This window comes from Leptopilina heterotoma, unplaced genomic scaffold, assembly GCF_015476425.1.
Source record: "Leptopilina heterotoma isolate Lh14 unplaced genomic scaffold, ASM1547642v1 Lhet_92, whole genome shotgun sequence".
Taxonomy (NCBI): Eukaryota; Metazoa; Arthropoda; class Insecta; order Hymenoptera; family Figitidae; genus Leptopilina; species Leptopilina heterotoma.
Genome location: NW_025111199.1, coordinates 321,787 through 337,028, shown reverse-complemented (window position 1 = coordinate 337,028; position 15,242 = coordinate 321,787). Strand labels below are relative to the sequence as shown.

Here is a 15,242-nt window from a genome sequence, read left to right as displayed (position 1 = left end):
AATTATATAGCTATTTATAAAATTAATAATGTTCTTAGCCGATTTTGACAATTTTTTTATAGATCTTATTCCATGAGTTTCATATGAAAACGACATATGAGGTCTCATATTTTTCTCATATTATGAAAATTAAGAGTGATTAGGGCCCTAATGAAGTATACCAAGTAACTATAAAAAATAACACATCTCCCGTCGTTGGATTCGAGTTATAAAAAACACAAGATAACCGCTTATAATTTCTAGAAGCAGCTACGACATTTCCTGTTACATGTTATTATTACACTATGAGTTTATTTAGCATCAGTTTTAAAATCAAGTAAAATCTCTTCATGGAAATTGTGAATATTATCTCCTGTTTTTTATTCTGGAAAAATTCTCGATTTCCTAAAATGTTTTTGCAGTCAAAGTAAAAAAACCCCATTTTCTATGAAACATTCTCTGTCTACATGTCTGTAGTAAATGCAAGATGATTTTCAGATAAAACAATTTCTAAAGCATTATTATTATTATTATTATTCATTCTATCATATTGCGCTGGTATTAGAGTTTTTGATGAAGTCCTTTACAGCATATCTCAAAATGTAACACAATTTTGTATTGCAAATAATTGTTTTCACTGTGACATAAGAATCTTCAAATTATGTATCTTCATTGATGTGAGTAACTGTTTCTTTTTCTGTTTGATCTTTTCATTTAATAATTTGTTGATTCTTTTTGCCCAGAGACCAGTTTTCTTTTCTTTTTTAGAATAGAATCCTTTCCTGATTCTTTTAACATGTTTATCGCCTTGATTTTGCTTATTATTTCGAAAACAATTTTAGTCTTTTGCCTGGAAACAAATTTGATCAAGGTGAAACGATTTCCTATATGTACATGATTTTGAAAGCATGTACAATTGCTTCTTCAAATATATTTATATTTGCTTTCGTAAATATATTTTTAATTTCGATGAAACATAATAACACTGATAAATTTTCTTAACATAAATATACTTAAATCTGGTCAAATCGCTCGACTGACAGAACCGACACGATTCGATTAGAAACAAATGCTACACGAACATTATCATCTAAAAAATATTTTGTAAATCAAATGAAAATTTATATCGACAATACATGTAATTTTTCCTGGAAATCACTAAAAGTATTTTCAAGTTTATACAAATTTATTTAAAAGTCTCAAAATTTGTGTTCTTCTAGTACAGGATAAAAGGTACAAATTCCAATTTTTTCAAATTGTTTCGAAAGTTGTTAAAATAAACTACAGAGTGAAAAACAAGTTTTGAAAGTAGGTACTGTTCTTTAATATGCGTCATTTAAAGTGTAATTTACGAGAAAGTAAATCTTTAGTGACAAAAGAAATATTCGTGTTTTGGGAAAAAGCAAAAATACCCGTATAAACGGTGCTAAATGTATTGAAAAAGTTTATAAACTATATTACGATTGTCAATTAATACAAAAAAATACTGGAAGAAAGAAACATGAAGTAAAAGAATCGACTTTCGAAAGTGACATTAATTTGATGTTTGACATTGCTGCTTCTCAAACATGTTTAGAAGAAATTGATGGAGCAACGTTAACGTTTTTGGAGAGACAAAGATATTCAGTGAAAATTGATTTCATTAGCGATGTTCAAACAAAGTATGACGAATATATAACTGATAATTGCTCCTGTGATTTATTGGGATGGAAAATTGCTAAAAAAAGTTTTTGAAGCTAAGAATGTATACCGTCCGGCCAGAATTGTATCTGAAGGTAAAACAAAAAATATTAAAGATACTAGAGTTAAAAGATGGATCTGATTCTACACAGGCAACATTTACAGCAAAAAAATGTTATAAATTGCACAGGTTTTAGAATAATTCAATAGTTTGCTTGTTTTATAGGTTCTTTCTGATTGGGGGCATGTCAATGAAATCAAAGCTGTTTGTTGTGATACAACAAATGCTAATCTTTGGTCAAAGAATGGTAAGCTCCTTCATCGTGAAACTTTTAAAATCACAAGTGCAAATATTACACAGCCACACAAAAAAATAAAAAAGTTCTGATCTGGGGGTTTCACTATGTAGACTTTATGTTTTTTGGGACGCTGAATCCGAATCCGAGGTTCATTTAACTCCATCAGATCAGGATTTTGACATAACCTCAAAAACCAATATGGCAGACATGTTTTTGAAAAGTTCATCGGATTCGCTTGAAATTTGTTATTTGGGGGTTTTTGGGGTCGCTGATTACGAATTTGAAGTCTGATTTCAAAAATTCAAAATGGCGGATCCAATATGGCGGACACGTTTTTGAAAAATTTATCAGATTAGCTTGAAATTCGTTACTCGGGGGTTTTTAGGGTCGCTGATTACGAATTTGAAGTCTGATTTCAAAAATTCAAAATGGCGGATCCAATATGGCGGACTCGTTTTTGAAAAATTCATCAGATTAGCATAAAACTCGTTACTCGGGGTTTTTTTGGGTCGCTGATTACGAATTTAAAGTCAAATTTAAAAATTCACAAAGGTGCATCCAATAAATATGTTCTTTTAAGGAATTAAGAACTTGAGTGATTCAATTCACACGTAATTACTTTATATTTTACGTGTGCCTGCATCCAGGGCACCTCCACGAGGTGACGGTGGGCAACAGAGTTTGTCCGCTATCCGGATAAGTCCCTGGGTAATGGCTTTGATGCCGTCATGGTAGACACACGTAGAAAACGTGTTACGATGCAGGGACTCGGAACCCTAGTATCGGCGGTTTATTAGATGCACTATTTTGAATTTTTGAAATTGACTTTAAATTCGTAATCAGCGACCCAAAAAACCCCCGAGTAACGAGTTTCAAGTGAATCCAATTAATTTTTCAAAAACATGTCCGCCATATCTGACTTCAAATTCGTAATCAGCGATACCAAAAACCCCCGAGTAAAGAATTTTAAGCGAATCCGATGAATTTTTTCAAAATCGTATCCGCCATTTTGAATTTTTGAAATCTGACTTCAAATTCGTAATCAGCGACCCCAAAAACCCCCAAGTAACGAGTTTAAAGCTAATCCGATGAATTTTTCAAAAACGTGTCCGCCATATTAGATCCGCCATTTTGAATTTTTGAAATCAGACTTTAAATTCGTAATCAGCGACCCCAAAAACCCCCGGGTAACGAATTTCAAGGGAATCCGATGAACTTTTCAAAAACATGTCCGCCATATTGGTTTTTTGAGGTTATGTCAAAATCCTGATCTGATTGGAGTTAAATGGACCTCGGATTCTGATTCAGCGACCCAAAAAACATAAAGACTACATAGTGAAACCCCCAGATCAGAACTTTTTATTTTTTTGTGTGCTCTCTAAATTTGAATCAGCGAAAAATTGCTGATTATGCAGCAATAAGTATGCAGCTGATTCAATCAGCGTATATAGGCTGAAATATTAGTGACTATTCGCTGTTTTATTTGTGTATATACGCTGATTGAATCAGCTGCATAATCAGCCACTTTTCGCTGATTCAAATTTAGAGAGTGGCTGTGTTATGATTACCGCCAATTGCTACTTTTCTTTCTGATTTTTTTGGAAAAAATTCCTCGTGATGATATTTAATTTTATAAGTCAGATTCTTTTTCCCATGCTTGCTGGATGGCAAAAGCGATTTATTGTTTCAAAATGTTTTTGTTTCATGAGGAGTTTAGTTCAGTTCAGTAAAATAAAATTGAAAGTTAGCAAAATTGATATAAAAAATTTTTTAAACCATCTTTGGTACTTACCTCTTGAAACCACTGTGCTGGTATTTTTCGATAAAGCTGTTCCTGCTGATATAAAAAGAAAAATGGTAAATAAAATTCGTGAAAAACAATGTGAAGATATGGATGATAAACTACCAAAACGGTATATTTGATCAAATGGATATCGCCGATTTAATTAATAAAGATATTGATTCTTTCGTGCGTTACCAAACGATGAATTTTTTTGATCGATTCCAGATTAATTGCTCCTTTTTTATCTTAATATTTCTGAGTGCCCATCTAATATTAATTATCGACTTAGTTTCGCTAAAGTAAGGAACTTAAAAGTAGTAAAAAACATTTAAAAATTGGAATTTAAACCTCTTATCCTGTACTAAAAGAACCCAAAGTTTGAGGATTTTAAATGAATTTGTATAAGCTTGAGAAAGTTTTGAGTGATTTTAAGGAAAAATTGAACGTATTTTCCATATAAAATTTCAGTCGACTAGAGTCACGTATAAATATTGTTCAATTTGCTTCAGCCTTTCAGGAACATTTTATTGCAACCCAACTTAACCAATTACGTTCAGGAAACATAATCTAACCAATCATAGTTCTGCACTATTCCTACAAGTAGGTACGTTTATCCACTGCCCATTAGCCACATTCTTTCTCTCAATGAAATTCATGATCTATAGTACAACCAATCACAACTATCTTAATGCACATATTTTTGTTAAAAAATTAATATTTCATATTAAGTAAAACATGAAGCTTACACTGTAAGATTACTGTGAGCTTCTATTGTAAGATCTGTTAGGTTATAGTAGTGTGAGCTTCCAATTAGCCTCCGAAGTCCGATGGCAGCTTACAGTAATTATTACGTTAACCTGTGGGTATCAGCTTTCATCAATTCTGCAAGGTAAGCTTACTATGATGGGGACATACAACGATACAGTACCGTCCGCAATTGTCAGTCCACCCATTTTTAAAGGAATGACAAAAATTTTTTAACATAAAATTCATGTAAACTAAAATTTTTTTTGGTTTATATTTTGAAAGACGATAAAATTTTGAAAAGAATAAGACCTTACAGAAGTCATTTGGCCAAAATTTGTAGAAGATATTCCTAAAAATCGTCATTTTCAATGTTTTACAAAAATTTAAATAACTTCTAAAATAATGAACGCTTTTTAATAATCTTAGACTTATTTTAAAGGTCTTTTTCTACGGAATAATAATTACTTATAGGCATTAACCTGTCATTTTTAACTTGGAATAAGCATGACGTCAAAATTAGACAAAAAAATTGGAAAAATTTGAAATCAATTTTTTGTACTAAAAACTATTCTAGAACATATATAAAACATGATATGGTGTAGATTTTTCAAGAAAATTTAATAAAAATATATGTTTGAATTTCAAAAATTATTTTTCTTTTAATAATATTATTTCAAATTTTTTGAATTTTTTTGTCCAACTTTGACGTCATGCTTATTCCAAGAAAAAAATTACAGGTTAATGCCTATAAGTAATTCTTATTCTGTAGAAAATGGTCTTTAAAATAAGCCTAAGATTATTAAAAAGCGTTCATTATTTTAGAAGTTATTCAAATTTTTGTAAAACATTGAAAATGACGATTTTTAAGAATATCTTCTACAAATTTTGGCCAAATGACTTCTGTAAGGTCTTATTCTTTTCAAAATTTTATCGTCTTTCAAAATATAAACCAAAAAAAATTTTACTTTTCATGAATTTGATGTTAAAAAATTTTTGTCATTCCTTTGAAAATGGGTGGACTGACAATTTCGGACGGTACTGTACATTTCAGTTTACTAACGGACTCCAATGGTGCCACTACTCTAGTTGTATTGAAATAATTAACATACCAGGAATGAATTCTTTTAATTTATCTGCAACAAAGAAACAAGGTTATTAAATTTACAGTGGACTCTAAAGTAAGCAATTTTTTTAAGTCTAAGAACGATAATTCAATATACCAAAATCTGACTCTTGATATTCTTTATTTGTTTATTTATTTATTTGGTAAAATAAACGGGTGAAAAGTACCCTTTACATAATATAATACATATGAGTAATATTTAGATTCTACAAATTAAAGATAGGCTAGTAAAGAAAATTGCAATTATAAACTTTTATTTAAATTCTATAAATTAAAAATAGGCCAGTAAAGAAAATTATAATTATCAATTTTCATTTAAGACAATTGCTCATAATGCGGCGACAAATCTCTCTATTTTTACATAAAAAATAATCAAGGTTACTAGGACAAAGATTCGCTTCCCTGCTGAGTCTGGTAATAATAGAATTCTTTCCATAATTAGAAGGCTCTTAAAAGACCAAATTTAAAAAAAAAATTTCTTAGGTCTTTTATTATAAATATTTAAAAAACTTTTTTGCCTATATTAGTACATATTTGGAGAATAAAAATAATGGTTTGTTTTTAATTTTTATTTAATATCATAATCTGCAGACAGCATTTAGATCGAAACTCCAAAAAGTTAGTTGTCCAATTGCGGACAGTTTATCTCAAGATTGACAAATCGGAAACAAAAAATCCAAATTGCTTTTTAAAAAGGAAGGTGTCTTGCATAGAAATCTACCACCATTAATGAAAAAGGGATTAATATAAAAAAATAGCAGATGTTTCAATAATTTTTGTCAAAATACACTATGTTTTTCAGTATTTTTCTAGTCTGCAAAAATTTTTTTTTTAATTTTTTGACCATTTTCTGGTAAATTCTCACACAGGACATGCTAACAAACAAAACGAGTTATTATTTATTAAAATCGGTTTAGTAGATTCAGAGATAAACTGTCCGCAATTTGAGAAAACGTTATTTTGAGAAAAAGGCGTTAAGAGCGTTCGATGGTCTCTAAAATTTGTAGATTATGAGGAGCGACCTACACTTTTCGCCCTACAAAAACGGTACTGTCTGGTTTAAATGACGTGAAATTGGTAAACAATTATTTTCGAACGAGTTTTTCTCTGCACACAAGCACTTTTTGCAAAATCTAAATCCGAACCAATGACACAAATCTTCTTAATTACCTAAATCCAAAATATTTTTTTAATCCATGCAGAAACGCGGTTGCAAAATGGTAAATGCAAAAGCAACAAAAGTAATGTAATGACAGGCGGCAAGACGTTTGTTCCAACCATTTGCCATTAGAGGGCAGAAGCATGCAGGGAGCGTAAAGGCTCAGCTGTCAAAATGATTCGCATTACATTACTCTGGCCTTTCCCATTTTGCAACCGCGTTTCTTCAAAGATTAAAAAAATATTTTGGATTTAGGTAATTAAGAAGATTTGTGTCAATGGTTCGGATTCAGATTTTGCAAAAAGTGCTTGTGTGCAGAGAAAAACTCGTTCGAAAATGATTGTTTACCAATTTCACGTCATTTCAACCAGGCAGTGCCGTATTTGTTGGGTGATAGCGGTTTGTCAAATGTAATCTAGAAATTTCAGAGACCGTCGAACACCGTTAAAACTTATATGTATCGTTAGAGGCCATCCATAAATTACCTAAAATTCTTTTGCAAATTAAAACCCCACCATTTTTTTATGTCAGACACTGTTACATACATTAGCACCAATGTTTTTACTGGTCGTAACAAAAAGCTGAACCCCACCATCCCCTTAAAGACTTACTTAATTTGTCAATGACTTTTTACATTAATTGAATACTTTTTAAAAAATTTACTTTTATTTTTTACAATTGGTTATAAATACTTTAGGAGGTGTTTTCTGAAGTCTTAAGGAGTTAAAAAATACAATAAAAAAAGTAAAAAAATTTTAAATTCTAAAGTGTAGGGGAAGTGCGCCGGTTGTGGGCACCCCTACGTAAACTTCGACGGCAAGCAGACTTTACTGAACTAAGTATTGCAAGTCGTGTTCGTTGACAATACGGACTTTTCGTATTGATAACGAAACAAATATATTATGCATTTGTGTAATAGCTGTGAGCATAATAAAGAAAATTTGCATTAAATAAATAAAAAAGTAATTTTGTATTGTTTTCGAAGAGCAACATATGGATGTAGATTCGTTCAGAAAAAAAGGGTTTAATTTTTTTTTTGCAGTTTTGTCATTATATTTTGTGATTTACCTTCGTGTTTAACCAAAATCCTGCATCACAAAATGTGTTGGTCTTTTTAAAAAATGACTGTCATTCCCGGTTGTGGGCACCTTTATGTTAAGGAGGCTCTACCATCTGACAATGATGAGGACTACTGTCTCATCTATCTAAACTTTCTGCCAAGGAAAGTGACAGCCGCAAACTCCATTAAATGCGATGAATATAGTCGTTCAGTGCATTAGAAGTGCGTTATGGTATGCGTACTAGCTACTTCACATGCAAGCATTATGCTTTTGTTAGCGATGAGCATAGTGTGAAAACGTGTCACCTTAGACCTCTAGCTTTAAATTCGTACACATATATTTGAATAATATGCACATGGACAAATGTTATGAGGCAAAAACAAAAGGGTGCCCACAACCGGAACACTTCCCTTAGTAGTACCTTAATATAAAACAAATGATAACCTCTGACCCTAACTGGGGTATAAAAATTAACTTAAGAGAGAATCCTAGGACAGTACACAATGCCGTTTATAATTTTAAACAAAAAAGCAAGTCATTATATCGAAACGTAGTGTGTATCTTAGGAATTTTTAGTTGTGAACGTAAATCATCATAGTTAAGGGAAATTAAACTTTTAAAATTTGATGCATTTCGTATAATAAAACCCAGTGATCGAACAGCCTTGTTTACAACAACAGTTATATGGTTAGAGAAGGTCAAAGCATCACTTAAGTGGATCCCACTTATCGACATTGCAGATCTAAAATGATTAAAAATCTGCAACGACCGTTTCTTAGAAAATATAAGATATTATTACCTATAAATTTTGAAAACTTATTTTTTATCATAAATACACAGGATGAGTATTATATTTTTTGTTGTAATTATTTGAAAATAATTATTGTTAGAAAGTTAAATATGGCCAGTTTTCCCTGAAACAAATCTTTGACTACTAGCTCAAACTGCAATGACCATTTCTCGAAAACAACGAAACAAAATAATTTTTCCCTTTGGGAAATTTAATTTTGTAGGAAAATACAGAGGATGAGACTCATTTGCCATTCATAAATAAATAAAAATTTTATTTTTCGTAAAGTGTATATATGACAGCTGTTCGTTGGCACTTGATATTTAATTTACTAGCATTAACTTTTCTTTAACAATTTGAACAAAATAAATGTCTCACATTGTGTATCTTTTATCACTAATGAATTTCTACTAGAAAAGAAGACGTTATATTTTATTGTTGTTAATTTAAAGCTAAAAATAATCAAAATTTGGCCAGTTTTGGAACCTTTGGCTAACTTAATTTTAATAAAAAATACACATAATAAGATTCATTGCATATGAAAACAACAATAAAAAACTTTAATTTATGTAAACTGTTTTGTATAGCAATTTACAACAAGAAGAACACATGTGACAGCTTTTCGTAGTTCATAGAACCAAGAGATGGCGCCAAAGGTTCCAAAACTGACAAATTTTGATTATTTTTAGCTTTAAATTAACAACAATAAAATATAATGTCTTCTTTTCAAGTAGAAATTTATTAGTGATAAAAGATACACAATGTGAGACATTTATTTTGTTCAAATTGTTAAAGAAAAGTTAATGCTAGTAAATTAAATATCAAGTGCCACCGAACAGCTGTCATACACTTTACGAAAAATAAAATTTTTATTTATTTATGAATGGCAAATGAGTGTCATCCTCTGTATTTTCCTACAAAATTAAATTTCCCAAATAGAAAAATTATTTTGTTTCGTTGTTTTCGAGAAATGGTCGTTGCAGTTTGAGCTAGTAGTCAGAGAAATTATCGAGCTTATAATCATGATTATAAGTAACGATCTAAGTCAGACTGAAAATTTATAAAATCAACATGAAAATCAATAATAGTCATATATAATTTCAGATCATCAGCAAAAAGTAAAAAAGAACAGAATTTAAATGCGGAATTTATGTCATTAATGAATAAAAGAAATAATAAGGGACCCATGAGAGATCCCTGGGGGACATCAGAAGTTGCCGTAAACATCTTAGAGTAAACACCATCCACTCGGACACATAGGCAATTGTCAATTAAGTAACTACGAAACCAAGAAATAATTTTAGGGCCTATGCCTAGTAATTTTAACTTTTTAAGAAGAATTTCGTGATTAATTTTATCGAAAGCCTTAGAAAAGTCCGCGTAAACGGCGTCAACCTGATGGCCTCGCTCGACCTCAGATACCAAATTCTCATAAAAGATACAGATCGATAAAGTTCATCATAAATAATGCTCTCAAAAATATTCGGAATTGTGCTGAGAAAGGTAACACAGGACCACAAAAAAAATTTGTTGAAAGGTTCCTTCGACCAAACCTGGTGTATTATATGTTTTTGGGGTCGCTGAAAATGATTCTGAAGTTCGTTTTGCTCCATAACGTCAGGATTTTTCCTAACCTCAAAATACATATCAGATTTTACGTGACAGATAACATTCTATAAATATTGTCCGATTTACCTCAATCTTGGTATACAGGCTTTATTGTGGTTGCTGATTACGAACTTAGAGGCAGATTATCAAAATACAAAATAGCGGATCAAATATGTCGGTCGGATTTTAAAAAAATTCTTAAATTTTTACGAGACTTGATATCGAGGGGTTTTTGGGGTCACTGATTACGAATTTAAAGTCAGATTTTTGAAATATAAATGAAGAATCTAATATGGCGGTCGGATTTATAAAAATTTCTTGAATCTTTACAGAACTTGGTATCTAGATGTTTTTAAGGTCACTGACCAGGAATTCTTCTGTGGGCCTGTATCCAGGACAACTCCACGTTGTAACGGCGAGTAACGGAGTTATTCCGTTAAGTTCTTTAAAATTCAAGAAATTATTATAAATCTGATTGTTATATTTAATCCTTAATTTTTATTTCGAGAATCTGAATTTAAATTCGTATAATTAGCGGCCCCGAAAACCCCTTGATACCAAGTATTATTAAAATTCATTAATTTTTTAAAAAACCGACCGCCCTATTTGATCCGCCATTTTTTATTTTGATAATCTGCCTCTAAATTCGTAATCAGCAACCCCAATAAAGCCTTAATACTGAGATTGAAGTAAATCTGTCAATATTTATAGAATTTTATTTGTCACGTAAAATCTGATACGTATTTTGAGGTTAGGAAAAATCCTGACGTGATAGACTAAAACGGACTTCAAATTCATTTTCAGCGACCCCAAAAACATATAATACACCAGGTGTGATCGAAGGAACCTTTTAACGAATTTTTTGTGGACCTGTATAATTGGTCTGTAATTTTTTACATCATTTTTTTATTTATCTTTAAATACAGGAACAACTATTCCTATTTTCCACTGTTTTGGGAAAATCCATTCCCGCACGGACCTAGTAAAAACTATATATATAAGGGTTCGAGTAGAGAAGAATAGCACGACCCAATCAAAGCAAGAGGGATACCATCAGGACCAGCACCAACATTCACATTGCAAGATAATATTTTTTTAGCAATGTTACTTTTATTAATATCAAAACAATTAAGATTAACGGAATCGTGTACTTTAAACGGAGTAGTAACAACAATATTATCATAAGAGATTTGCATTGAGTTCGTAATGTAGAAAATAACTGGTAGTTTGAGAAGCTATTATTTTTCTTATAATTTAAATGAGCAATTTTTTTATCATGTATTAATGTTTTTAATTCACTATTAAACCAAGGTGGAAAATGTGAATTATTTATAGTTTTAATAGGAAGAAAAAGTTTAACAGCAAAATAAATATAATTATAAAAAATGTCAACTGCACTCTCAATATCACAACTTAATAAGCAATTAGACCAATCAATACTGTTTAGATATTCATTAATAGCAAAAACATTAGCATTTAAAAAGTCATATTTCAGAATTCTTTCACGAAATTCGGGAACATCTGTAAGATAAGGGTTATAATAAAATAATTAAGGGGGGGTGAAAGATGTGAACTGGAAGTAGACTATCACTAGTCAAGTTTACTCTAAAATTATTGGAATCAGAAAAATTTATAAAAATAAGATCCAATAGAGATCCGTGAGTATTAGTTTTATTATTAAATCTGCACAAGATTAAGAAAGTCCAACGTATCACTTACTGCGTTAATAATCTGACAATATAATTTAAGAGAACCAGGTTTGGGTGAACAACATAGGTTATCATCAACCCAGTGTGCACGTTCTGGAACCGTTCTGTAACTGTTCTTTATTTCCATTAACTGTTACAGAACAGTTCCAGAACGTGCACACTGGGAAGTGACTGATTCCATATCACATAATATTGAAATTACCCAAAACTATAATTTTTGCTGAAGGATAAATAAATGCCATTTCCTCTAAAACTTGACACATAAAAAATGGTAGATAACTAAGATAACTTGACATTACCAATACGGGCATAAATATGAGCCACAGTAGGGTGGTGTGATTAAAGCAGTAAATACAGCCGAATTTATGCCCGTATTTGCGGTGGTACATATATGAATCCTTTTTTTATTTATATATTAAATATAATATTGCACTAAAATAATATTTTTTATCAGATAAGTATTAAAATATAATTTATTCTTAAATGATTTGAAATTTTTAAGCGTTCAAATAAAAGAAATGCAAAAAAACAATTTAAGGATATGTTAGGAATGAGGATAATATTATTTAACATTTAGTAGAAGATTATGTTTTATTAGTATTATAATTATTATTATTATTTAACATATAAAAAATATAACACAAACAAATTTATATATGTGGCAAAATTCCTTAACTGTCCAGGTCAAAAAATGAATTTTCTCTAAACTTTGCTAAAATGTTACTATTATTAGTAGAAGTGTAAATATAAATTTTTTTTAATTGATAAAACATTTTTTGAGTTATGGAGTTTCAAAATTTTGATTTTTTTAAATATTTTTTTTTCAATTTAATATAATGATAAGTAAAATTAATCAAATTTAAAGTATGAATAGTGCTTTTTAAAGAGGTTTTCGCGGGCTATAAGCTGGTAATGAAAAAAAAGTTGTTTTCTTTCAATTTGATTTTGAAATTCAAGGTCAAATTCTTAATTTCAATATATCTCAAAATCGATGTTTTTTATTTTTCTCTAACCTATCCCAATCGAAAGCTTACCTTTTTTCCTATGAGCCATGTAAAAATCAGAGTAGGACCATGGAAATTTAGAAAAAAACATCGATTTTGAGATATATTGAAATTAAGAATTTGACCTTGAATTTCAAGGTCAAATTGAAAGAAAACAACTTTTTTTTCATTACCAGCTTATAGTCCGTTCAAACCTCTTTAAAAATCACTATTCATACTTTAAATTTGATTAATTTTACTTATCAATGAATTAAATTGAAAAAAAAGATATTTTCAAAAAAATCAAAATTTTGAAACTCCATAACTCAAAAAATATTTTATCAAATTCAAAAAAAATTTATATTTACACTTCTACTAATAATAGTAACATTTTAGCAAAGTTTAGAGAAGATTTATTTTTTGACCTGGACAGTTGAGGAATTTTGCTTCATATATCACTTTATTTTACTCAGAGCCACAAAAATACACATAATACAATTTTTGTAAAAAATAAGAATGTTTACAAGTTTTACATTCATTTCCACAATTTTCAGTTTTTTTATAAAACTCAGTACATATATTTAAATATACTAGATTTTGACAGGTTAATAGCTGTCAAAAAATTCCGTATTTACGAAACAATCGAAGTCTTTGTTAAGAAACAAAGTTAAAAAACATAGTTGATGAACCGTATTGTTTCTGGTTGCGAACAAATCGATCGTTGGAGACCCATATTTATTAACAATTTTTTGGAAGGCGAATTCTGATAATTCCCATTCCGTGTCAAGGTTTGTGATTCTTGATGGTTCATCTGCAAGGTTTCCTTTCGTGGCTACATATTTTGCAAATACCCATATTTTTTATTTATCCACCATTCCCAAATTTCCCTTGTAAGGTTATTGAGATCTTTTTATTTTGTACCCCCATCTTATTTAGGTATACCAAGCCAGTAATATTGTCAATGCGTAGAAGTATTTGTTTGTCATAGAATGAGGAGGCAAATCATTTCAAGGCAAGAAAAGCTGCTTTTATGTCGAGAAAATTTATGTGCTTGTTGCTTTCTTCTTTTTACCAAAAACCCCCTGTTTTCTCATTTTTACAGGATGCCCCCAACCGGTTCTAGAGGCGTCAGAGAATTCCGCATGAATTTCGTCTACTGTTAAGGTTACAAGGGTATTGGAATTGTATTGTGAATTATTTATTGCGAATCTTTTGATTTTCTCTATTTCTTTGTAATACAACTATCCATACGCTATACCTGGACATGCCGCTACAAGAACACCTATAAATTCCTCGAGTTTTGATAATTTAGCTTCCTTAATTGACAGTAATTCATTTGTCATTTCCTTAATTTTTTTGCATTTTTCAAGTGGGAGTTCGATGGTAATATTTTCTTAATCAATTATCATTTCCAAAAACCTGCATTGTTTTTTGGGAATTAAATTACTTTTTTCCCAGTTTATTAGCAAATCCAAATATGATAAGAAAGAAGTAGTAAGTTTTAAGTCCTTGAGACACGTTTCGTATGTGCTTCCAAATATTAGGAAGTCGTCAAAATATATTACTAGGTAGGCATCTTTGAGGTCTATTCAGCACATGTAATCGTCCGGGTTAAGAAAGTTTATTGCGGTCCGAAGGTCCTGTATTTTTAAGTGTTCTTTATTAATAAAAAAGTTAAACTTTTTCAACTTTAGGATAAAACGATCTGACCCATCTAATTTTTTTCGTAACAAATATGACGAGAGGAATTGTTTTTTCGAGTGCCGACATTTTTCAATTCCCCCTATGTCTACTAGTCTATTTATCGCGAAATCTAATTCTTTACACGGTTCTGGGATAGAAGGTGTCCGTGATTGTAACGGTTCTCGAGTAAGGTTAAATTTGTAACTTTGAATGGCTTTTAGCACAAAATTGTCTTGGGTAATTTCTGCCCAGTTTTGTAAAAAATATTTTAACCTTGTTGCTTTAGCACTTATCCGACTTAGTTCTTGTTCCTCTGTGGTTGGGTTTGTAAGTAGAATTTTTTTGAGGGTTTTCTTTGTCTGGAAGGTTGGTTCGGTTGTCTGGAAGTGATTGCTCGAGGTTGATTAAACTGGTAGCTACCCCTCCCTACTTCCTTCTTGATGGTGGTGTTCCTCCAGTTGAAAGCACTTTCGCTGGATCTTGAAGAGAATTGTGGTTTAGACTTGAGTTCTTTCGAAACTTTTTCCATTGTTTTTGCGGTATCAATTAAACCTTCAAGGTTATCCCCAACAAGTAATTCTGTTGGTTCCACTTTTTTAGGGCTTTTTGAATTCTATCTTCATAACGTCCGATTATGA

General features: G+C 30.6%; 2 long non-coding RNA genes across 2 annotated transcripts; one reads left to right on the top strand and one right to left on the bottom strand.

Annotated features, from left to right (window-relative positions):
- The first annotated feature begins 1,380 nt into the window (after nucleotides 1-1,380).
- On the top strand, nucleotides 1,381-11,463 carry LOC122511988. Its single transcript, XR_006302580.1, has 4 exons — nucleotides 1,381-1,754; nucleotides 1,886-1,967; nucleotides 9,726-10,124; nucleotides 11,156-11,463. It is a non-coding gene; the product is annotated as an uncharacterized LOC122511988 (long non-coding RNA).
- LOC122511989 lies at nucleotides 4,522-7,283 on the bottom strand. Its single transcript, XR_006302581.1, has 3 exons — nucleotides 7,256-7,283; nucleotides 5,533-5,621; nucleotides 4,522-4,623 (listed from the first exon to the last, which is right to left on the bottom strand). It is a non-coding gene; the product is annotated as an uncharacterized LOC122511989 (long non-coding RNA).
- Nucleotides 11,464-15,242: the final 3,779 nt, after the last annotated feature.